At 41.1% G+C, this 26,605-nt stretch overlaps 1 long non-coding RNA gene across 1 annotated transcript in view; it reads right to left on the minus strand.

The window, feature by feature from the left end:
• LOC309823886 overlaps positions 1-26,280 on the minus strand; it is a 35,618-nt gene extending 9,338 nt beyond the window's left edge. Inside the window, exons 1-6 of the long non-coding RNA XR_014296881.1 lie at positions 25,926-26,280; positions 11,106-11,233; positions 9,322-9,428; positions 8,221-8,296; positions 7,105-7,235; positions 3,993-4,116 (exon numbers count right to left, since the gene is read on the minus strand). This is a non-coding gene — a long non-coding RNA (uncharacterized lncRNA). The remainder of the gene's footprint in view (positions 1-3,992; positions 4,117-7,104; positions 7,236-8,220; positions 8,297-9,321; positions 9,429-11,105; positions 11,234-25,925) is intronic.
• Between the last annotated feature and the right edge of the window lie 325 nt (positions 26,281-26,605).

The following is a 26,605-nucleotide window of genomic DNA, read 5'->3' on the forward strand; positions in this document are numbered from 1 at the left end:
ACGCAGAGTGTTAAAGGCCAACAGTTTGTTTTCTATTCTCAAAACAATGTTTTTGAGCCATGTTTATGAGCAATGTCCCAACTTGCTTTTAAGGTTTCTTGTGTGAAGAATGGATTGGAAGGAAACAAGATATATGGACACTGGTTAGGACCTCATTGCAACAGACAGGCAAGTTCGGTATTAGGATGTTGAGGAAGAGTTGACAGATTCAGAAGAAATTCAGGAGATAAACTGAAGCGGGCTTAATGGGGTATGAGATGGAGGAAAGGAAGGTCTTAGGGAATTAAAGGGTTTACTACATGTATGAGCAAAGCCTCAAAATTAATCCTTTGAACGTACAGAGGTAGAGCTCTCAAAGGACACCGGTTAGGAAGCAACTGTACGCCCTTTATAATTCCAAGAGACGACACAGATCAACTGTTGCGATGGAAAATTCGGCGGTACCGGTGCCTTTTTTCACTCAAACTTAGTTCCAGTGACTATTACTCACATTTTCTGTGCCTAAACAACACAGCTTGAGGAACTGAAGGGGATTCCATCCTGGTAATTAAGGAGGGTCCCCAACACTGACAGTCCCATCTTAAAAAGCAGTCCCCCTGCATTTTACCCGAGGAGCAATGGCCAGAGCCTCCCTTTTAAAACGATGGGGAGAAACCAGAACATCACACACTGTCCCTTTCAGCTACTGTGAACTGAGCCGCGAGACGACCAGTACCCCCTAGCACAGCGCGGACGGGCCAGCGCGCGGGGGCCACTGTGACAGGCGACAGCACAAGAGACGAAGCCCAGGCCCAGGGGCTCTGAGCTCCACCGGCAACGCCCAGGGGCCAAGGCGTATTACCTTTCCGGGATGTGCTTCCCGCCCTTCCTCGTGGCCGACGAACTGGCTCATGTCACCCCCAAGATACCGCCCACCCAACGCCAGGACTGCCAAAGTCGCCAACCCGGCCTCCCCGGTGCCAGCACAAGGCCACGAACCACAGGCGCCTAGGCACAAGCCCACGCAGCTCGCGGACCTCCTCCTACCGCGCATGCGCCACCGCGGGGCGTCTCGAGATGACTCTCAGCACGCAGGCGGATTAACGCGCTTGATTGGTAAAGAGGATTCTGATGCCTGCGATTTCCCTCCTTAGCCGGAGGCTGGGAGCACACGTCCATTAGTTCGTGTGTGTACCCTTCAGAATTCCAATCATACGGGACATGGAAAGTTGTCCGACTCTCCCAGTTCCTTGTGTGGTTCTTCCAGATATTTCCCAAGTGCTTACATTCACACTTGTATCTTGTATGTAAGTATTGGTACGTAACAGGTATCCTGTAGTTTATAGAAGAGCAGCACACTAGACACATACTATATACATAGTCTACAATGTGTCTTGGATAGTGACGCTGTTATCTTTCTAAAATATAAACTTGGCTGGATTGCTCTGTTGCTTGAACATCTTCACTTAGCACAGAATACAGCCCAGGTTGTTAGCATAGCATTGAGAACTCTTTATAAACAAGTATCAGTCTGTCTCTCCAACTGAATTAGAAGTTCAAACTATGACTTCCAAGGACCTACATCATCCACCTCCCTCCTTTGCCCTGCCAGCCTCCCCTGATCTCATTCTCTACTGCCCTGCCCTCACTCACTTTCCCCTGTCCAGCCACACTGGCTTCCTTACTATTCCTCAAACATGCCAAGCACAGTCGTGCCTCAGGGACTTTGCACCTACTATTCCTTCTGCTTCAGAACACACCCTCCCACCCCATCTCCACTCTCCCAGAACACACCCTCCCACCCCATCTCCACTCTCCCAGAACACACCCTCCCACCCCATCTCCACTCTCCCAGATAGCCAATGGCTTGTTTCTCACTTCAAGGCTCTGCTCAATCGACATCTTAATAGAGGGGACTTCCCTGATCACCTACCACATTCCCTCACCTCTTCATCTTCTTTTGTTATTCTCCAAAGCACTTACCACCGCTTGACACTCCATATATTGACTTATTTATTCATCTCTCTCCCCCACTAGAATGGAAAGTACATAAGGGCAAGAACTTTGTTCTCTTCCTACTTCCTAGAACAGTGCCTTCAATTTAGAAGGTGTTATACAACTATTTGCTGAAAATCAATGTATGACTTCTTTGCCCTTTCACACTACCCTCTAGTCACACCAGAGGCTGCCCCTCCAGAGCACAAGTTCAAGCCCTGTGCCTTCTGTACCTGTCCCCAATACCTGGGCTGTCCTTTCCTCATTCCGGCAAAATCCTCTTCCCCCAAGCCCAGCTCAAACGCTGTCTCCTCAGTCAGGCCTTCCTCACTTTCTCCTCTATGTTCCTGCTGCACTTGATTCTTTTATCATAATTAACCCACTTATACTCACTACATGTTTCTCTTCCTAGATAACTGTAAGTTGCTACTGAACAAAGACTTCTACTCACCTCTGTATCCCCGTGCCCTAACAACAAACCTATAAGGCTCTCGGTGTTTACTGAAACAATTTATTTTCTGAGTCTCTACCAATCCTAGGGAGTGCATAGTATAGTCTCCTCCTCATTATCAGTGAGCCTGGCACCTGTGGGAGGGCCTTACAGCAGAGGAGAGTCACCAATGGATCATAACTAAGGTCCTGAGACTGCAATGGCAGACAGCATGGTGAAGTTAGCCCACTGCATGCAGAAGACCCACAGAGGAGTCAGCATATGCAATGGACTACACTTGGTATAACATGTGAACAATCAAGGTTTACAAACGTGTTCTCATGCACTTGTAAGGATCTTCTAGCCCACGCGGAACAGACAGAACACACACAAAGGAGCCTGGAGGAAGTGAGTAGGCCGGCAGCTGCGCCCTAACATCTTAAGAGGGAACATTTCTGTGACTACAGTTTAAACAAATCAGATAATTCGCCTCCTTTCTAGACACCCTGGTTATCACAGGACAGGCCAAGCCTCTCAAGTTTTAAAGCTAAAGTACACGGAAGATCTGTGAAGAGGGCTTAAGATATTTAAGAGCTAGTACCTGCATTAAGCAACCAGGTTATAGAATGAAAATTTATCTTGAAATGCCTGTCTCTCCCTCTCTCTCTCGCCTCCTATCCCCTATCTTCCCACCTCCATCTCTATTCCTTCTCCCCTACTCCCTGTTTTATGTATATACGTGCATCATTTTATATATACATGGAATATTTACTGTCTGTTACGTTTATTTAATAAAGTGCACACTCCTCAGGCTAAATTTAGAAAGAGGACAAAATGAACACTTTCGCATGGGCGTCAGTGGTGTTCCAAAGACAAAAGATTCCTCAGCCTTAAAACATGGCAAACACCACGTTCCTTCTGATAGTTAGATGCTAGAAAAAGGCAAGTGGATCCTTAAAATTCACACGCTATTAAGACCTACTATCAACAGAGTAGATCTTAAAGCGGAAACAAGAAAACACCAGCCTTTTAAGTTCTTCCTGTCTGAAGATAAGAATAAGAGGTGGTAGTGTTCTTCCTCACTTGCACCGAAGTGTAAAAGCGGCAAAAATATCTTCAACACATATATGATGAGGAAGCCGCTCTTCTGGTCCACTCTGTTTTGTTTTGCTTCTAGGGATCTGTCTCACTCGGAACCTTTGCTTTTTGTTTTCTCTTTTATGTACGCTAAGAACCCGAGAGTCTTAACCTTTTCTTCCACCTCTCAACCAATAAATAGGACACAAGAACATTTTTATGTTTTTATGTATTTTCCATTCAAATTTTTAAAAAAGAGATAAGTAAGCTAGCTCCGTTCATATTTCTCACAAAAATCACTTTCCAAACTAAACTAAATTGTTTGTGACCATAAACAGGAAAAACACCGTACTCTATTAGCACCATCTGACATTTCCACCTTAATGTTACCAAACACAACTTGACACTAATGTCAGAACTATTAAAAATGTTAAAAACCCCCAAGCCCACTCAAAATGCATACCAAAGTTCAGGTAAAGGAAAAACAAAAACAAAAACAAAAGCAACTCACCGTTATCTTTATGTTCTTTCAGAAACCCATTAACAGCACACTGGAATTTAAAACTAGCGTCGTCATCTGACACCTGATGCCCAATTGTACAAATTTTTAAATAAGGAATAGTTTCTGGTAAGTCCTATAAGGCAAAACCATGAAAATATGTATTATTTCCTTTGTAGGGAAAGAATAAAAAATTAATTAGAGAAGGCAGACTATAAACCAGGAGAGTACATTAAACTTTGTATGTCAGTCATTCTGATGAGAGCCATTTTTTCCAAAGCTGCTTTAACCAGTAATTATCACTTGATTTTCATTAAAACTGCAGAACGGACAGTTACCAGGCATGCAAAAGGAAAAGCAAATCTATGTGAATGAATGCACATGTAACTCAAAATGATATAAAGAGGTCTACCTACACTTATGTTCTATCTTACATTTCAAGGGCCATAAAGCGGCTGTGATTTAAGGAGAGTAGTAGAACAGAGTCGGAAGAACTTGGATTCGAATTAGGAAATAGAGGCAATTTCAGGCATTGTTGAGAACTGGTATTCTTGAGGTGGGAGAAAGTAGACTATCAATAGAAGACAGAAAAGGATAAGTGAAAATTCTCTAGTTCTGAATTTAAATGGAAAGTAGCAGCAGGAACCTATGACGTATTTTAAAAATATTAAAAACAAACATACATAGTTCCTAGCTCTGACCACTGAAAAAGTCTAGAAACAACTGATGTCATGTCAAAAGGACTCAGGAGTCACCGAGAAGCTCCAACTGGCCAAAGACAGGGCCTCAGTTAGAATAATAACTGTAACGGAGTCCACGGTGATAGGAATAAATAAAATTTTACAAAACTGCTCACCACTGGAGGATATTTGTGAATCAACTCATTATTCTGAAAACTGTTAAATAAAAGAAGAGAATCATGCCTCTACAACTGGGCAACCAAACAGCTGATGAGGGGAATCTTCTCCTCGTACAAATATACCCAGCTAATAAGTGAAAAAAAGAACAACAGAATTCACCATTCTTTGAAGCCTCAACTGAATTAATGGATGTAGCTATGAATCATCAGTGACTGCTAACACCACAGAAAGACACAATTATATATGTCTCCATGGAAGAACACATCATCACCTATGAAACTGTCTCGCCAAAACAAAACATGCAAGCTTCATTCGGATCAACTACCAATTTACAGGAAATAAAAGGACTGAAGAATATGTTACCAACACATGGAATGTAATCATCGACATCTAGATGGGAAAGATTACCTGGTTTCTTTAAAAACAAAATTCAAGGAGGAAAAAAAAGTGAGAGAGACATGGAGGGAGAACCTATAGATTAAACAAGACTTCAGAGACCTAACAATCCACGGCAAAGTGTGGACCTTATTGGGATCTAATTCAAAATTCTTATAAACCATTTTTTATGACGTTTAGGAGACAACTGCAAATTTGAGCACTCCCTGGGTATTTAATATTAAAAATGATATTAAGGAATAAAAGTCCTATATTTTAAATGCACGTACCAAAAACGTACAGGTGTAATTACATGCTGTCTCGGAGCTGCTTCAAGATAATATGGAATGGGGTGAAACAGGTGGGGGTACAGATAAAACATGACAGCCATCAGTTGGTAAATAAGAAAGCTGGATGAGTTCATGGGTATACAAGGAACACTCACAGTACTTTTATACTTTTGTATATGCTTAAAATTTGTGATAATTGTTTAAAAACAAGACGACCCTGTAGAAAACAGTTTGGCACTTTCTCAAAGGTTAAGTGTAGAGCTACCGTATGATCCAACAACTCTGCTACTACCTGCGCTGCACATCTAACAGAACTGAAAGCAGGGATTTGAACAAATATCTGTACACCAATGATCATAGCAGCATGATTCACAATACCTACAAGGTGGAAAACAACCAAGTGTCAATCAACCGTTGAATAACAAACTATGGTCTATATACACACAATGCGATTTTCTAAGCCAAAAAAGAAACGGCATTTCGTTACGTGCTATAACATGGATAAACCTTGAAAACATGATGTTTAGTGCAATAAGCCAGACACAGAAGGACAAATACTGCAGATTCCACTTACACGAGGTACCTAGAATAGGCCAATTCACAGAGACAGAAAATAGAATAGAGGTTACCAAGGGTTGGTGGGAGGGAAAATGGGGTTGTTACTGTTTGATGGTTACAGAGTTTTTGTCGAGGATGATGAAAAAGTTTTGGTTATAGACAGCGGTGATGGTTACACAACACTGTAACTGTACTTAATGCCACTGAACTGCATATTTATAAATGGTTAAAATAAATATGATTTCTCTATATTTTACCACAATAAAAAAAAAGGAATAACAGAGCTGAAATTTCAATTCTTCCTTTTCCGAGAGTCAGTTTCATCGTCTGTAAAATTAGTAATTGTAGTTGTCTATCCTCTGAGCTTAGTGCAGGGTAAGCACTCAGTAGGAGATAGCAGTACTACTTCCACTTCAAGAACAAAGGATTGCTGTGAAGATTAACTAAGTCAATGGATATGAAAGAACTTTCTAAATGGCAAACTGCTCTACAAATATTAAAAGACATTAGGTGTTACTGTCTCCCAAGGCCATGGAACAGGTCAGAAGAAGGATAATTCTTTTGCACTGGAATGTCCTACATGGGCCAAGAGAATCTATGGGTTTCTGTACTATATCAGAAGGCATTAGGAAAAGGAAGCATAAAACTTAGAGAACAATTGTCTTTTACAGTGATGCTTAAACACGCTCAAGCAACTGCTTAAAGTAAGTGCTAAAGACATAATGGACATACCTTTCCTTTTAGGATACTACTGTAACTACTAAAAGTTTACTTCATTTTCAAAATATAGAACATGGAAGCTTATAGAATTTCTTAAGCATATCTAGAGCCTACTGCCAAATACTATAGTTCAATTCATATCTTTAATCTCATTTTGAAACAGCAATTACAAATGTGTATTTAAGGAAACCACTAGCTTCCCTTTTTGAACCCACGAGAGAAGGCCAGGATTCACCTTAGCATAAGATGATAATTACTGAACTACCATGAATTATTACAGTATCAGAAAGAAGGTCATTTTCAATTACGGCTTCCATTTACCTCTGGCTTGTAATAGCGGCGAGTATTTGTTAAGTCAATAATCAGCCCAAGTTCTTCATTCTGTCCTTGGATTTTGTTAAGAGATCCAAGGGGGAGAAACGTTCTTCTGGAGCAAGATTCTTTTCAAAACTCTGTCAGAAAGAATAAAATAAGGAAGAACATATGTTTAAAATCCTTTACTACATTATCCATTTATTCAAACCCTGTGATGCTAACATATGAGATTCAAAGTAAAGTTTCCTCCTCTGGAGTTTACAAGCGATATTACAATCCTTTCTTCCAGAGAGATTAGACGGAAGAAAATAAGCTCACTTCTATAGAGTTATTTCTGTGTTTGTTTATTTCATGTTGGTCTCCTAACCTGACTCTAAACTCCCAGAAGGCAGGGACCACATCCATTTTGCCTACCACTGTATTGCCAGCTCCAAGCAGAGTGCCTGAAAATAAGACACAGAAATAAATACTTCTTGAATATCTACATATAGGAAGGATGGCTTTCACTGCTAAATATTCTTTCATGTATTTGGCTTATACATGTACCCTGTTCCATTGATCTCTTTGGTTATTCAAGTGTCAGCAACACACACTTTTTTTAAAATTAGTAGACTCGTTTTAGAGCAGTTTGAGATTCACAGCAAAACTGAGCAAAATGTACACAGTTCCCACTTACACCCTCTCTCCTTCACCCCACACAGCCTTCCCCATTATCAACATGCCATACCAGTGTGCTTCATTTGTTAGAATTCATGAACCAACACTGACACATCATTACCAATCAAAGTCCATAGTTTATTGCATTCATGGTACAAGTAACTGACTATTTCTTTATTTCTAGTATAGTCATCCCCAAACATTTACATACTGAGATACATATTACTTTCTTATAAATTACTTTATTCTTTATTTATAGTTAGGGCATTGCATTGTTTTTTTTGTTTTTTAATTAAGTACAAAAGTTGGTTGTATTTGTCTATGAATCCCATTTCTGGATAGTAAAAGAGGTATTAAAAAGTATTTGCTATAAAAAGGGAAAATGGAGTACGACAGGGTTGAGAGCCAGGGCTCTATATGGTGAATTCAGATTTCTGGAAGAATACGGTATTAACTTTTGCTCACCTTTTTTAAAGGAACTTTGAAAGCAGTGAAACGAGTCCCAGGCATCCGCTGTTCAACTGGGAGATAGTCTTTCCACCTGTTAATATATTTTTTGTTAGGCAAATTGTATGTTAGGCTGTTTCCCTGCATAGGATGAATGCGCCTTGAAAATGGAAATCATATCCCTCTACATCGGCTCCCAGGTGGTCCCAGCGTCCCGACCCCGACCCCGGCCGCGACACACTTTCCACAAACTGACACACACGGAGCCCGCGCGAGGGCCGGGTCGCGCGGGCCTCCCCGCCGGGTCGCCTGGAGGCCGGTCCCCCGCAAGCCGAGCGCACGAAAGGGCGCCCCAAAGGCGCCGGCCCAAGGCGCCCGCTGCGCTTTCCCTTCGGAAGGTGGGCTGCGGGGCCCAAGCGTAAACCCTGACACAAGGAACACGCGCACCACACCGCCACGGGGGACGAGAGGCCGGGCGCCCACCTAGCCGGACACGCTGCATTTCTGGAATCACCGGACGCCTGTGTACATTTCCGTCTGGCCTGTCATTTTCCAAAGGCCACTCAAGATCAGGGGACAGAACGCCTCCTCTCCAAGTGTCCTGCCAGCCCACCCACTCAAGATCAGAGGGACAAAATGCCTAACTAAAACAAAACAAAACAGAAACACAATAAAACTGGAGAGAGGGAGGAAAGGGTGACCTGAAAAAAACAACAACAAAAAAAAACTAAGCACGTTGACAGCGCTAAGAATAAACTACCAGGAAAAAGAAACCCTACATGTCAGATCCTAAAGTACAGAAGGGCAAGCCCGCCGACATTCCAGGCCCGGGGGGACCGGGGTCCCCAGCCCTGCAGAGCCAACCGCAGACCGGCTCGGGCGCCCCGCAGAAGCGCGGAGTCCCCGCGGCCGAGTCTGTGCCCCCCGGCCGGCGCCGGCTCCCCTCTGCCCACCCTGCGCGCGGGGGCTGGAAACTGCCGCGGAGAACCACGGCGGGGCGGGAAGGGGGGCTCCAAAGAGGGTCTGGCGACTCGAGTCGCTCCGTTTCTCAGTGGGCTCAGCGCGCGCCGTTGGGGAAGAGGAGCTGGGTTCCGGGAGGAGGGGACGGGCGGCACTTACGTAGACCGGCAGCGGCCACGGGCAGACGGCGGGCTCGGTCCCCAAGAGCGACTCCAGCCTCAGCTCCAGCTTCTCCCCCATGTCTTCGCGCGCGGCCCATATAGCAACTTTGAATTTTAATAATAAATACATATATGTATCAAACATTAATAAAAGAATAAAATGATCCAATATGAGTACATTTGCTCTTGTTTTGCAATTAGTTCCAGGATTCTATTTTAGATTACTACTTCATATCTGCGAGAGTTGGGTGTGTGTTTGTGTGTTTGGTTTTGTGGAAGCTGCATTGTGCTAAATTTTACATCTTTCTTGAATTAAATGGCTTTTGTTATCCCTTGGGAATACAGCAACAGCAGATTACTGAAGACAGCAACAGCAGATGACTACCTACCAGTGGAAAAGTGTAAGTAGCAATTGTAGCCGCTAGTGATTCTGAAATTGCCTTAACTTTGTCCTTATAAAAGTGCTCCAAGAATTACACAAATCCACAGATTTGCTATCCATATTCAAGTCATTTATGTAGACAAAGAATGTAGCCAGCCTTATCGGTAACACAGGATGTTATAGCCATCAAGCCATCAGCCACTGAAGCCACACCCAAAGCCGCACCCTGAGGGGATTCAGGATGGAGAAAACAGGATACTGGCCCTAGATAATTAAAGTGAACATCAAGGGACTGATTTCCAGGAGACCAGATTCTTGCATCTCACCATATATAGAAAAGTGCTACATTTATTAACTTAAGATGTCTAGTTTCTTTAATTAACAGTAATCTTTTGATGTTCCAACTACCTGGTTTTTTTTTTTGGAAGAACCTCTAAATACCCTGCGCCCTCCCTTACCTCTTCACAGCTATCTGAGAGGCTGTCTCCTGATTTCAGTCCTCAGTATGTCCTCCACATAAAACGTAATTCTCAATTTCTAGGTTGTGCACTGAAGTCAACACACGAAAATACAAGGATAAAACACATTTTCTACCATATTAAATTTTTTCGTTCATTAATTCATCCCTAAGTCATTCAACACGCATCTTCTTATTGAATACTGATGAGGGGTCAAATGCTATGCTAAACACTCAGTATATAACTGCAAACGAGATGGATAGGCCCTGATTTTGATGTCACTACTATCTTTTGTCCTGCCATATAATGGGACAGCTTCATTATTCCCTTTACCCTAAGTTTTTATCACAAATTGCTAATGAAAATAAAGCTGTTAGTGGAGTTTCAACATGCATAGGTCAATGAGAACACAGAACTCCCCTTTCACATGCCCCATTCTCCTCCTTCTAACTCCCTATGTGAACTCACTTTGTGCCAAGACCAAGAAGCTGTGCCCCAATAAGAACCAAGCTGATTTCCTCACACTGACTGGGGCTATTGCTCACTTAGAAGACTTGATGCTTAATTTTGATAAGCAACTAGAAGACCATGGAGACAACCTATAAAAATGATTTGTCTTGGGAGAAAATACTAAAGTGGGTTAATGTGCTGTTCCACATGTCTAACCTCCTGGGATTCAACCACAGGCACCAAGATCACCAAGTGTACTTGGCAACAATGAGCTAAAAATTAAAAAAAAAAAGCATCATACTGTTATTGTATTCATTTTCCCCCAAGGCACTCTCTGATAAGCACCACAACCTCTAAGGGAATTGAGAACAGCTTCCTTGTGGGGTAGGTTATATAATATATATGCATCTTTTTCCAAGCAGTTAAATCATATCCAGCTATCAGCACACCTTACTTAAGGTGATCGTAATGTATGAGATTAAATGTTCCTACCTGATTGGAAACCTTCTTGTCCTCAATTCATTGGCTGTACTGGATTTGTTTTTCTTGGGTCAGACCTTCAGACTTCTACCAGAAATCGTTCCTTTGGGGAAACCAGGCCTTCCCAGAAACTCAGGAAACTGAAATGGAGACAGCAAGAGAGAAGGAAATTATTTGGACATATAGACCTCAATTGTTTGGTTTTAAGTAAACGTCCAAGCAAACATCTTCTAAATGGTATAATAACTTTAGGGAAATTCACGGTTTATAAGTTTGTGTACTCATGAACTGAACATATTACGATAAGAGTACAGGTTGCATTTTGTGTCTTCAACTCAAGCAAAGGCTTCAAAAAAGGCCCAGTTATCCTTTGTTCATTAAGACACAAAGAGAGGGCAAAAAGGGCAAGTGTCAAAGTCTTTTTCTTTACAATTTACTTGCTTTCTTCAGTCTTCAACAAGATCTTCAGGAAATTAACTTTACTAAAGTTAATTATTCATAAAATAAACATAGGAACCTGCAGAAGACTATTTCACACAGACGTGTAATGTACAATATCCATTGCATACATGCACCATGAGCTTGTCTTTTCTAGCACTGGCATACACAAAACTCTGTGTGTGTGTGTGTGTGTGTGTGTGTGTGTGTGTGTGCGCGCGCGCACATGTGTGTCTTTTTTTGTGATGGAGCCATAGGGAGAAAATAAATCTATTGGCTGCAATTCAGTGATGTAGAAAGATTTAAGGGTAAAGGAGAAGGTTACATCAAGTGAAACAATAAAGTCATGAGGTTGTGGTTCCATAATAATAACAACAGCAGTCTTCTGTAACCAAGGGAGCAGGCTCCTCAAATTATAGTCACACCTGTTAGACCATCTGCCCATACATTTCACACCATCATTAATGGAAAACAAATGGCACTGTCTCTCCTTCCCTTTATCCATTGGCCGTCCTCATATAAACTCTTTTTCTCTTCAAGGTCATGCTCTTTCCTATCTGTTTAAAAATATTAGGATTTAGGAGGAGTGATACATAATGTGCCGTGCCTTGGTACTTGTACCAGTGACGGCTGTGTAAGCAGCACTGGGTTGTTAGGAGGCTATCAATTGAATTCCCCTAGAAGCAGAACTTGAGGCAATAATTTGAGTGCAAACTGCTTATCTGGGAGGTGCTTTCAGAAAACTCAGAAGTGGAGTGGGAATTGAGAATGGAGGCATGGAAGGCAGCCAACAGAGGTGCATTACCGAATAAAAATTACTCCTGCAGGGAACTGCTGCCAGTACTTCAGGGGAGTTCTGTGAAACTCTACAGAACATGTCTCAGAGTTATCCCAAGAATCGGTGAGAAACTTGAAGTACCTATCTTCCAGTCCCCTCTGTCCTTGGTTGAAAGCTACACCCAGATACATTAACTCCTGTACACTTCTGGCCTGCCCTAAGGTGGATAATTGCAGGTGGCAGCATGATTCTATCAGCATATACTGGAAGGATGAGTGCTGGGGAGATATGAGTGGAGCATCAAAACCATCTAATACAGTCGGGGCAGGAGATATCAGTTATTGGCTAGAAAGTCCAAATGGATAACCTTAAATTCCTGGGTTTATGGTTTTACTTTGAGGTATTTAAGCATGATGTATGAGTAAAAATTTCCTCTGTTAAATCAAGTTTAAGGTCCTCAATCCCTAATCTTCTGGAAAACGGTGGTATCTTTTAACAGATTTTGGAAAGGTAACATGATTAAGATTTCAAATTGACCATTCATTCATTCACTCATTCAACAAACATTTATTGAACACCTAAAGTATGTCACGGGTTAAACTAGGCACCAGTGTTACTGTTACTAAAATCATTAGAGTGCCACCTAGAATTCAATGTACTGTGACACTCAAATAAGAAAATCCATAGTTACCGTACAAGATATTACAGAGTGCTACAGGAAGACACGGTAAGACCTTAATTCACGCTGTGGACAGTAGTATATGGGCGATATCAGTAGGGCTTCCTGTAGAAGGCAATTGAAATGGATATGTAACATGAAGGAAGGGTGAAGTTTTGAGGAAAAGAGAAGATAAATTCACGGTTGCCAGAAAATGAATGGTTAAGGATCAGTCCAGAAAGGAGTTCCATTCATAATCAGTATAAGAAATGCTCACTGGGGCTTCCCTGGTGGCGCAGTGGTTGAGAGTCCGCCTGCCGATGCAGGGGACACGGGTTCGTGTCCCGGTCCGGGAAGATCCCACATGCTGCGCAGAGGCTAGGCCCCGTGACCCATGGACACTGAGCCTGCGTGTGCGGAGCCTGTGCTCCGCAACGGGAGAGGCCACAACAGTGAGAGGCCCGTGTACCGCAAAAAAAAAAAAAAAAAAAAAAAAAAAAAAACAGAGAAATGCTCACTGGAGTGTAGGAAAAGAAGACAATGGAGAGTGTGGTAGAAGCCAGATCATGCATGGTCCATGTATGTATAGTAAGTGCTATGGTCTAGTCTTTGTGTTCCCCTCCAAATTCATACATTGAAATCTTAATTTCCGTAGCTGATAGTATTAGTAGGTGGGGCCTTTGGGAAATGATTATGGTATTAGTGCTCTTATAAAAGAGACCCCACAGAGCTCCCTAAGCTCTTCTGCCATGTGAGGATACAATGAGAAGTCTGTGATTCAGAAGAGGGCCCTCATCTGACCATACTGGCACCCTATTCTTGAACTTGCAGCCTCCGGAACCGTGAGAAAAAAAAATTCCTGTTGTTTAGGAGCCACCCAAGCTGCAGGATAATCTTACAGCAGCCCAAAAGGACAAAGAGAGTTTGGATGGGAGCTTTTACTCCAAGAAAGATGGGAATCCGTTGAAGGGTTTTACCTGGTAACTTAGAAGAGAGAAAAGTTTCATAACACAGTCAGGTATTTTTATAAGAAAAATTTGCTTCTTTTTCAGAAAGATCACTCTGGAAATACTGTGACTAGATTTTTGGAGAAGTGTGATGGCAGACCCGGATATAGAAAGATGAGTTAGTAGTCCATTAATATAAGTCACACAAGAAAGTGGATATAAAAAGTGTGAATTTGTGGCTGAGAGTTCTTTTCTTTTACTACTTGAAAAATGTTATGTCAATGCTTCTGACTCCATAATTTTAGACAAGAAATATGCTGTCATTGGAACTGGTTTCTCAATAAGTGATGCATCGTTTCTGCCTGTCCACTTTCGAGATTTGTTTTGTCTCTACTTTTCAGAAGTTTAATTACGACGCGTCTTGACAAGGATACCTTTGTGGTTTTCCTCTTTGGATTTGCTCAGATTCTTGAATGTGTACTTATGTCTTCTAAAAAATTGGGAACGTTTTAGTCATTATTTCTTTGAATACTTTGTCAGTCCTACGTGCTCTCTTTTTTCATTCTGGAACTTTGATGATATGAATGTTAGTGCTTTTGTTACTGTTTACAGGTTCTTGAGATCCTGTTCTTTCTCCCATCTCTACCCCTCAGCCTATTTTTCTCTGTACATTTGGTACACTGTATTGATCTCTTCGAAGTTCATGATCCTATGCTTTGTAATCTCCAGTCTACTCTTGAGCAAAGTTTTTTGATTGTTGTATTTTTCAGTTCTACTGTTCTCATTTGTTTTTATTTTTATAACTTCTAGGTCTTTGTTTACATTTTCTATTTTTCCCATTTCCGTCAAGGAACACATAATTGCTAACTGAAGCATTTATGTGACAGCTTATTTAAAATCCCTGTCTGATAATTTCAATAGATGTTTTATCTCAGTGCTGGTGTAGGTTTATTGTCTTTTCTCATTTATTCTGTGATTTCCTGGCTCTTGGTGCCATGAGTATTTTTCAATTGGATTCTAAACATTGTGAGTTATTACATGACTCTGTATCCCACTTAATTTTATTATTACTTTTTAGAAGGAAGTCATCCTATTGGAGGTGTAGTATGAGGACTGGGGGGTTACGTACAGATTTCCATTGGGCCCTACTGTCAATACCCCAGCAAAAGTGGGCACTTACATTCTCTCACTGCAGACAGATCAAGTAGAAGTTCAGCTATCCTATTGGCCCTCCTGACACCTTCCCCCCAAAAGTGGGAACATTAATGTCATTGTGTTGCCTTTTAGTAGGAGTGGAAGTTCATCTCCCCAGTAGATTTCTTGACACCAGGGGAAGGGAGAAGTGAAGTGTTTGCTGTCCTTCCTCCCACTTCATTCCTTCTTGTTGATGCCGGGTGTGGGTAGAGGGTCAGCTACCTGCTGGCCCCACTGACACCAGGGTAAGAGGAAGAGAACTGCCAACTAGCCCTGCTTGTGCCATCTCATTCTGTCTTACTGCCTCAGGACGGTTATGAGGATTCAGCACCCCATTGGGTCTCACTGGCACCATGTGTTGGGGGTTAGTGGGGTGCCTACTCCCTCCAACCTGTAACATCCTATTCTTACCGATGTCAGGGAGAGACGGAGGCTAGGTCCCACCATTGGACCCCACGACTGTGTGAGGGCAGCCCAGTGTTAACTAGCCTGTCAGGCACCACCTTTGAAAGTCTCTTTGCTAATGCAAAGGGGTGGAGGCTCAGCTCACCACTGCACCATACTGAAACAGCCCTGGTGGCGAATCAGAGCGCTGCCTCTTCTGGAGGGCAGGAGTGGGGTGGTGTGGAAGATCAAATCCTAGCTTGGCCCAACTGAAACCACAGGACATAGGGGACGGGTGCAATATTCCACTGGCACTTGGCTCGAGTAGTGTGTATATTATTGCCCAAATGCTTTTCTCTCTTTGGCAACCCCTTTCCTCACACCTTGGCTAGGGGGAACGGGGGTTTTGTGTTTTCTTTTTTGAAGCTTTTTCGTCTGTTGTTCTGTTGGTGGTTATTGATTGGGGGTTCCTGTATACCCTCTCCAGGATGTATGGGAAGCAACAGGAAACACAGGGGACTCATCACCATGTTATTCCTCAAGTCCCAAAGTCCCTAGTTAAGTCTGCCTTCTCATTTCCACCTTTCAGTGTCTTCCTATGTTTGTCTGTTGTTATGTTCAGGGTTTTAGTTTTAAGTGGAAGAACCTGGGAGAAATGGGCTACTTCATCTTCTTGGAAGCAGAGGTCTGGAGGCCTATGGATGTTACAAAGTGCTGCTGACTGTAAATTAAAATTTGATGATATACACCTTGCCCTTTCAGAATTATTCTGCTAGATGATGTGGCTTCCCAAAGTAGCTACAATTTGATTTCCATACTTCTAAAAGTCAAGTGTTTTGCTGGAGTTGAAATTTAAAGATAAGCAAGAGATGAGGCTAAGATGGTCTATGTGGTAACAGATTAAAGTTGGAAACATCAATATACATTCATGTTTAGCTTAATATTGCTTCATATTACCTTAATACACATGGTTATGTAGAGAGATACTTATAGATGTGTGCATATACATGGGTAATGTACACACATGTTATCTCTTTGCTCTGTCAGCTGAGAAGATCTAGAAACAATGACATCCGGGCAGCAATCAGCACACCCCACACCCAGATCCTGCTGTCTAATACTGTGCTCCACTAAAAAGACCTGGTTATCCTTGAAGAAGTAGCTGATTCTAGGACTGGGGCAGTAAATATACAAGATTTATATACAAGACCATCTTATAGTGTCAGAAAGTAAGGAAGTTCCAAAAAAATATATAGGATGGGGATACCTCAGAGTGGCACACGAGCCACTGAACTGAAAAGAGTTCACAAGGGTCAGGACTAGAGCAATTTGAGGAACAAAGTAACTAACGTAGAATTAGATTATAACCCAAAGTATAAAATAAAAATCCATGAGTTCTTCTGATATAAATAAATGATTGGATATGTAAATAAATGCGGGAGAATAGATAAATCTCCAGTGCAAAAGAATTCCAAATAGTTTATGTAGTACTCCATCTTAAGCATAACTCTCCATTCCTTAGTTGTGGGCTGAGCATATTCACTTCCTTCCAAAAAGTACAATATGGAGAAGGGAAAACAGTAATTTTACAATGGAGAAACCTGAAAAACACTACCTCAGCCTGGTGATCAAGGTCGACCTCAGCATTCATAATGCATATTGATACTTTGTACACTTGATGTGATCTGACAAAATAACCCTTCTACTCTTGTGGTCTTCCTCCCCAAAACACATAATCCCAATATTATCATGAAAAATGCATCAAACAAATTCTAGTAGTGGGCATCCTACACAAACCTAACTACTCAAAATTGCCAAGGTCATGCAAGGAAAATCTGAGAAGCTATCAAACCCAAGAGGAGCCTAAGGAAACATGGCAACTAAATATAATGTGATGTTTTGGATGAAATCCTGGAATAGAAAAAGGACATTAGGTAAAAACTAAGGAACTGGACTAATGTATGGACTATAGTAAACAATAATGTATCAATATTTGTTCATTGATTGTAACAATGGAACATACTAATATAAATTGATCATCAGAGAGGGAAATGGGTATAGTGTATATGGAAACACTTTATACTATCTTCTCAATTTTTCTGTAAAATTAAAACACTTCTAAAAAATAAAGTCTATAAAAACGTTGTGTTTTCTTGTTTTATGATTATGTGCCTGTATTTCCTAATAAATATGCAAATTTGCTTTGCCTTCCTTGATACTGATATTAAAGAAAATACTAAGTAACTCTGAAAGAATTTCTAACTCCAATTTAACAAGCAATAATTCTTGGTATTAACTTTTTAGGAGAACCCACTGAATAAATCAAAGCAAATTGTCTTTAAAGGCTGAATTTCTTTTCAGTGTTTCATCTTTTATATGATTAATGCATACCACAAGCATGGTTCTGTTTCAAAGGGCAGAAAACATTGATTGTAGGCCATGTCTAAACTACAGTGAAATATTAATGGATGATGCTATAACAACTTTAATGTATTTTATGTTTTCAAAATGATGAATTGTTATTTCAGTCAATAAAGTATTCACTTGTATACATTTCTTACCCACCTTTCCCCAGAACACCCACAAGGAAATGATACTATCATCTGATATTAGGTTCATCAATTTAAATGGGAGTTTTTGGTAGCTGTGGTTGCCAACGGTACTGGAACGTGTGATACTTTTACAAATCCTCTCCATGGCAAAATCTGATCTTCACAAGGTAAATCACAGTAGGTGCCTAAAGCCAAATGACAGAGAGTTTTGTAGCTAGATTACCAAGCATTTTACTTAGAGGCACAATAGAATGTAGAAAAGGCCATTTCCCCTTCTGTCTTTTTCTGCTCAAAGGTCACTCACCATCTCAGAAGTTTTCCATAAATTTAGACTATATAATGTCACTTAATGTGAATGTAGCTCAACATTCTGTTTTAGTACAGCTAATCTCACATTATTTTATTGGTCCTAAATATGTAAATCATCAGCAAATTTTTGTACTTAACTTTTTTTTTTTTGATGTGGATCACTTTTTAAAGTCTTTATTGAATTTGTTACAATACTGCTTCTGTTTTATGTTCTGGTTTTTTGGCTGCGAGGCATGTGGGACCATAGCTCCCCGACTAGGGATTGAACCCACACTCCCTGCATTGGAAGGCGAAGTCTTAACCACTGGACCGCCAGGGAAGTCCCTGTACTTAACTTCTAAAAATAATTAAAATAAGCTATTCAACACATTTTTCCTAAAAAAAAAGCAATTCTTCTTAGGCTGGCCCTGGGCACATACAGACTTTGCCATTTTTTCCATGGATTATTTTCTTATGTGTTCTACTGTGTCACATTTGTTCTACCTTCTCAAAAAGAAGCATTTAAAAATTCATCTACGCGTTCAAGCATTCATACATTTATTAAATAAATCTACTGAACACCTACATACGGCACAGAAAAAGAGGCAGAAAACTAATCTGGGTTGCACAGAAAGTAATGAACTCAGTTAAAATTTTTGGTGAAAACAGGTGTTACTCAATCTACTGGAAATTACATTTCATTATGGGGACTCACAGACTCAAGGAAAACCAAGACCGAAATAATAATAAAGTAATAAAAGCACTAGCCATTTACTGAGTGCCTGCTTTTACCTGACTCTGAAACTCTAAAATCATTACGGATGTTTTGAGGATTGTCTGATATAATTATAATTTCTATTTTACAGATGAAAACAACAAGGTTCAGAGACATTAGGTTACTTGCCTAAAGTGAAGTGGCCCAGAAACTACAGAACTGGAAATTGAACCTTAGATTTCATAATGCCAAAATCTGTGCTTTTAATCACCGTGTGTGTGTGTGTGTGTGTGTGTGTGTGTGTGTGTGTGTGTGTGTGTGTGTGTGTGTGTGTGTGTGTGTGTGTGTGTGAGAGAGAGAGAGAGAGAGAGAGAGACAGAGACAGAGAGACAGAGAGAGACAGAGAGAGACAGAGAGAGACAGAGAGAGAATGTGTTTAATAGAGAACTTCCGAGAAATGGCAAGAAAACTGCCAGGTATCCATAAAACAATAAATTAGGAGCTTCTTACTATACAAGTAATTGTTAATCATATGGCTGAACTAAGGATCTCTCACTTTTGAACTAAGAAATCAAAGCTTCCAGAAGTTGAGTCTAAATTTTACACTTACATAAGATACTTCATACAGAATGCTAAAGTATACTAACTAAAGAGCTCTGAAAATACTGGAAGCATTCATACTAGTATGATTTCATAATGTGGATAATAGAGGATTTAAGAAATTGGCAGATGCAACTGCAGACTCATTTGTTATCATTTCTGTGAAGGGCAAGATAAATCAATAAAATGAGAAAAATGAAAAAAGAACGGCTAGCAATTTTAGGTAGTTTGCTTCATCTCCATACTAGGAAAGACTAAGCAAAAAAAAAAAATTCTCGAAATTTTATTTTGAAAGCACCTACAAGTGTATATGGTCTTTTTATACCAAATAACTTGGAATTATGAACTGTCAAATAAGTCTAATCTTCTCTGATGATAAAATTGCTGACTTTATTTGAAACTATGAAATGAAAAATGAGGTAAGAGTCAGAAATTCTTAAGAAAAGGAGTAGACAAAACAAAATTATACGAGTTATGTTAAAAAATATTTTGAAACAAACATAAAATCCCCATTACTGGTACAGAGCTTTTAAAACTTTATTTTGGTTTTAAGTTTTAATAAATATTGATATGTTTACATAATTACTGTCACAAGGAAGACACAATTTTAGGTCAGCTTTCTTCATTCTTTCTTTAGTAAGCATTATTTTATTTTGCTCCATCATCGTGTAATTATAATATAGTAACTGTGTCACTTTCTACTAAGTGGATATAATTTCCTAAACTGTTTTCCTATTGTTAACAATTAAAGGTGTTTCCAATTTTTTGTTATTACAAATGACATGACAATGAGCATCTTTATATAATAATTTTCTGGATTATAAATTATTTATCGGCATAAGCTTCCAGAATTAGAGTTAACGTGTAAAAAGCTATTAACATTTTTATCTTGCTAGACATTGCCAAATTACTTGTCAAAAGACGGAACCAAATTATATTGCAAAAATCTCTGCCAACAGAAAACATTATACACAATTTTTGATTTTGCTAAATTAATAAGTTGGAAACCTATGTTCCATTTCTTTGAATTCTTTGATAACAGAGTGCTGCTGGAGGCTGGGAGGGCAGCCATGTCCATGAAGGCTCCCCAGAGTTGGAGCGGGGAAGTGGAAAACGGTAAACAAAAATACTAATTGTATTTTCCCTCGATTGTTATCTCTCATTCTTTTCTGCCTCTGTGTAACTTATATCCAGGTAGCCGGAGAAAACTCATGTGGCAGGGCAAATTGGTATTCCAATAAATTAATAATCACCAACTCCAAATGGATTTTCGAGACTGGAAATATTGCTCTGACTTACAGTAAGTTCTTTCTAATTCTCCTTAAGGACTATTTTCTTAGAAGCTTTCCCTACCCTCCTCAAATTTTCCTCCATCCTCTCTACTTCCTTCACTCTGAGCTGGTGAGGCGCTTCCTAACTCATTAGGAACACAGAAGTCAGTAAATAGTCCACTGCCAAATCCGTTAATTCATTAGCATTTGCATTGATCTTTGTATTCCCTTTCACTACAGGAGTTCAAGTTCAAAGGCCACGTGCACTACAGACAGCATTTCATTTTCTCTCATCTTCTCAACTACTTCACAGCACTGCATTTTCTACAACCCATTCTACTCCTTATGCATGATTCTTGCCAAAATTCAACCTCACTCTAGACTAGTAACTCCAACTTAAAATGTTGAAAACTGTACGTGTAACACGAAAGCCTCCCTCCTCCTCTAATCCCTGCATATCTTCTTTAGCCAATTCATGTCTGAACTTTTCAAAATTGTTATCATCATGTATTGTTTCCATTTCCTCACGTCCCACTTACTCTATAATTTACATCCACCTGACTTCTCTCACCGTAATCTCTCTGCCCACTGTCCTGAAATTTTACTTATGAAGGTCACCAGGGGTCTCCATGTCAGTATAGCCAATGAATAGTTTTTGTCCTATTTCTAGGCTCTTTCCTTCTTTAAAAAAGAAAAAGAAATACAAAAACCATGTTTTTTCCTCTATGCTTTCACACTCTCATCATCTTCTGTCCTGGTATATTTTACTGGCTTTCTGTGTTTAATCTGATTTCTAATATTCTATGAGTTTCCTTTATCTTCAGTGGAATAAACCACTATATGAAGGATTATTCTCAACAGTTAGTTCTCATAATAACAGTACTAGTAGCAGCAGTCAATACTTCTATAATGCTTATCATGTGCCAGACACTATTCTAAGACACTGTTTAAATACATATATATAGACACACACACACACACACACATATATGTAAAGTTCTCCTCCTCATAGGCGTATGAAATAAGCCGATTATTATACCCATGTTACAAATGAGAAAACTGAGGCAATGAGAGGCCAAGGTCACATGGTCAGTACTTGGTGAAGCCCCGCCTGAGTTAATGCTGGAACTTTAGAGTAGACAAGTTAAATAATGTCTCACAGATTGGCCTTAAAAGTGAGCAACATTTAATCAATGACTTGTGAAAGTATCAGAAAAAAAGGGAACATTTTAAATTGAATGGGATCTACTAAGTCACGTATCAGTAACTAAGAATGACTCTTATTGAATGAAATTATTTTTCATTATTCTTTTGAAAGAAGAATATTCTTGTGTTAGTGTTTCACAGTTTTTTTTTTATTCACGTATTTATTCTTTATTAGACACACATTTCCTACACACCTATGTGCCAGTGTGTGCTGCAAGCCTTGGAAGATTCAGTGGTGAGCAAAAAATTACAAAGTCCCTGCTCTTAAGCAAATGTCCAGTGGTGGAGGAAGACAGAGTAAACATGTAAATAAATGTTGTACGGTGACAGAAATACGACTGGACAAAGGGATGGAGAGGCACTGAGGAGGCAGGTCTCTTTGGTCAAGATAGCAGTGGTGGCGTTTGAACCGAGACCTTAATGATAAGAGGGAAATTGGTCTGGGTACATGGATTAGCCAATCTAAAGCTGGGAGAGCAAGAAGTAGAGCTTGTTGCATCTGAGGGACTGAAAAAGACAACTGTGCCTCGAACCCCATGAAGGTCAGGGAAAGATGTAGTAAGTGACCAGAGCACATGGTCTCTGTGAGCCTGGCTAAGTAGTTGAAAATTTAATCTCTTTACAATAGATAGCCTTTAGAGGTTAGAAGCGGTGCAATAATAGCATCTGATTTGTGCTTTTTAAAAGACTACTTTGACTGTTGAGCGTCCTACAAAAGCAAAATACTTGTGTCTCTATGAAGCGCAGATAGTAAATTTTAAAAAGCCCAATGAGCTCATAAGCAGTTGGTTTACTAACTGTAATCATTTATCTTAACTAGACTTCATTAATATAAGCTTGGTGACCTTGGGGTCCTGGGACATATTAGATCTGGGCAACCCAACTATTTTCAAATAGTGTGATTTGAAAAATTCTTGAAATTGTTGGGGTTCAGGAAGATTATTTTATTGCTGGGGCTGGATGGGAAGTTTAGAATAAGAAAAGAAAGTATGATGGCTGGCTTCCATCTATTCTCCCTTTCTCTGGGAGAAATGATGGTGGGGTGACTACTTTGCTGTTGACCCAATGCTTAAATTTCAGAGCTGGTTCAATCCAGTAAATATGTGCTGAACAACTATTATATGTTAGGCACCTAGCTGGAACTGGGAATATAAAGAGAATAATTAATAATAAAAGCAGGTACTACTAACAAGAGACAGGCACTGTGCTAATGCTTAACATGCACCATCTCAAGTTACATTAATTTACACACTAACCATATGAGGTAGATGCATTTATTATACCATTTTCCGGGTGAGAAATCTAATCCCTTTAAGGGGCTTAAGTTACTTCTCCAAGGTTACACAGCTAGTTAGGGGCATAGGCAGTATTTGGACTCAGGTCTGGTATCAGCACCAATTCTCTTAGCCATTATGCTCTCTAAGGACCTTACTTGAGAAGTTCAGGATTATACATATAGGGGTACAACCAACCCTAAGACCATCTGGCAAAACTGGCTGCTTGAGAAGTCCTGGATTTATGTAAGATGCTCTTGGAATGCAGAAGATCGTGAAGGAGGGTCCCCAAAACACACTCTCTATACTAAGGGGCGACAGAAGAGAGAAAGAATTAGCCTACAGCAGCATGATATTGAGGACCAAGAAACAGTGTTTCTCTCTTTTGTGAACAGTTATTAAATTATTTCTACTTCAGAATATCAGAAAGGAATCACAGGACTATGGACAGTTTGCTGAGCCACCCTATCTATCTTAGCGTGAATCCTGGCAGGTGTAGAGCTCATAGTATGACCCTGGCACCTAAGTGTAGTTAAGTAAGCTTTCATTTTTCTTCAGCCTTAAAGCAAAGCAGCTTTCTGATAGGTATAATTTAGGAAAGTCTTCCAAGAAAATAGTTAAAGTCCACTTTAAATATCTCAAGAGAAAAGCAATTTTGCAAAAGATCAATCAACAAAAGCAAGGCCAAACACACCAATTATTTCGTGAGACTTGTATTGTTATGTCATTGCTCATGTTGTTTCTTTATGCATTTAACTGGAAGAAGGCTTTTAATGTTCAACAATTCTCAAAGAGATAAAGACCCACACTGATGTGTCAGAAAGAGCTTTGCCCTGGAATTAGATCAGTTTAGGTTTGGCTGCTTACTAGAATTAGGTAACATTCTTAATCTTTCTGAGCCTGTTTCCTATCTGCAAATAGGGATAACACTATCTATTACAGAGGGATGTGGTTAAATTAAATGACACATGTCAGTGAAATATATCCTTCCAGACTGAGAACATACCTAGTAAATGTTAAGTGATCTGCAAATATTCTGCTTTCTTGAAATGGATGAAACCTGTTATCATGATTTTAACCAATGGTCTAAATATCAAGACAATATTTAGTTAAAAGTTATATTTGTTCTTTCACTGTCCATCTGCATTTTAACATATTCTAACATATTCTCCTTGATAAATTGTGTCAATATTAGTAACATTTGTCATTTCAGCTATTACTGTTCATATGTTTAAAATATTTCAATGTGGTATAAGCCATTACGCAAAGGGATGCCTAGCTGGCTTTGTCAAAGATTTATTTTAAGTAAAAATGAAAGACTCATTTTCACCAAGTTTTATTGAACAGTGTATTCATTAACTGTATGAACTTTCTGGCCAACCCAATACAGAAGCCAAGACATGGAAACAACCTCAGTGTTTTTTTGTGGATGAATGGATGAAGAAAATGGGATGCATACAACCTACTATTATTCAGCCGTGATAAAGAAGGAAACCTGCCTATTTGTGACCACATGGGTGGATTTGGGGGGCATTATGCTAAATGAAATGTCAGACAGAGAAAGATAAATACTTTATGATCTCATATGTGAAATCTAAAATACTGAACTCATGATAGAATGGAATGACGGTTGCCAGAGCTGGGGGTTGGAGGTGAGGAAAATGAGGGAAGACGATCAAAAGGTAGAAACTTCTAGTTATAAGACAAGGGAGTAATGGTGATGTAATGTACAGCTCGGTCACTACAGTTAACAATACCGTATTTTATGTTTGAAAGTTGCTAAGAGAGTACATCTTGAAAGTCCTCATCACAAAGATAACATTTGTAATTATGTGAATTAAGGTTAACTAAACTTATTGTGGTAATCATTTCACACACTATATATATACCAATCATCACATTGTACACCTTGGACAGATACAATATTATATATCAATTAAGTTAAATTTCCGTCTGGCCTGTCATTTTCCAAAGGCCACTCAAGGTCAGGGGACAGAACGCCTCCTCTCCAAGTGTCCTGCCAGCCCACCCACTCAATATCAGAGGGACAAAATGCCTAACTAAAACAAAACAAAACAGAAACACAAAAAAACTGGAGAGAGGGAGGAAAGGGTGCCCTGAAAAAAAAAAAGAAAACTAAGCACGTTGATACCGCTAAGAATAAACTACCAGGAAAAAGAAACCCTACATGTCAGATCCTAAAGTACAGAAGGGCAAGTCCGCCGACATTCCAGGCCCGGGGGGACCGGGGTCCCCAGCCCTGCAGAGCCAACCGCAGACCGGCTCGGGCGTCCCGCAGAAACGCGGGGTCCCCGCGGCCGAGTCGACGCCCCCGGCCGGCGCCGGCTCCCCTCTGCCCACTCTGCGCGCGGGGGCTGGAAACTGCCGCGGAGAACCACGGCGGGGCGGGAAGGAGGGCTCCAAAGAGGGTCTGGCGACTCGAGTCGCTCCGTTTCTCGGTGGGCTCAGCGCGCGCCGTGGGGGAAGAGGGGCGGGGGTCCGGGAGGAGGGGACGGGCGGCACTTACGTAGACCGGCAGCGGCCACGGGTAGACGGCGGGCTCGGTCCCCAAGAGCGACTCCAGCCTCAGCTCCAGCTTCTCCCCCATGTCTTCGCGCGCGGTCCCCGCACCGCGCTAGTCTGGCGCTTGGGGGAGGGGCGCGGCGCCGCCGGCGGGGGCGGGGCAGACGGGCAGGCGGGCGGCTGAAGGGACGGGGCCTGGCCTGGGCCTCAGCTGCCGCCGCCGCGCTCCCGTCCGGGCCCCGGCTCCCTCTTTGTGGTCACAGGCCCGGGGCCCCCAGCGCTGCTGCGAACTCGGGCCGGCGTGAGGCGAGCACAGTGAGCCGGGGGCCGGACTGAAACACTCACGGCCCGCGCGGCCCGCCTCCTGGACTCGCACGCTCACACGCACGCACGCTCCCACGCACGCACGCACGCACGCACGCACGCACGTCATCGGCTGCCCCTGGCCACACCCACCGGCCCGAAGTGGGGACCCGGCCAAACCTCTCAGGGCCAGTGGTGGCGGGTTCGACTCCTGACCTCGACATACCGTGACACACACACACACACACACACACACACACACACACACACACACGCACGCACGCACGCACGCACGCACACACACACACAGTAATAAGACTATAATTCCTATTAAATATGACAGCTGGAATCCCGGCTTCTGTTCACAAAAATGCCGTGTAT

This window comes from Grampus griseus (assembly GCF_964374135.1).
Source record: "Grampus griseus genome assembly, chromosome: 6".
Classification (NCBI taxonomy): Eukaryota; Metazoa; Chordata; class Mammalia; order Artiodactyla; family Delphinidae; genus Grampus; species Grampus griseus.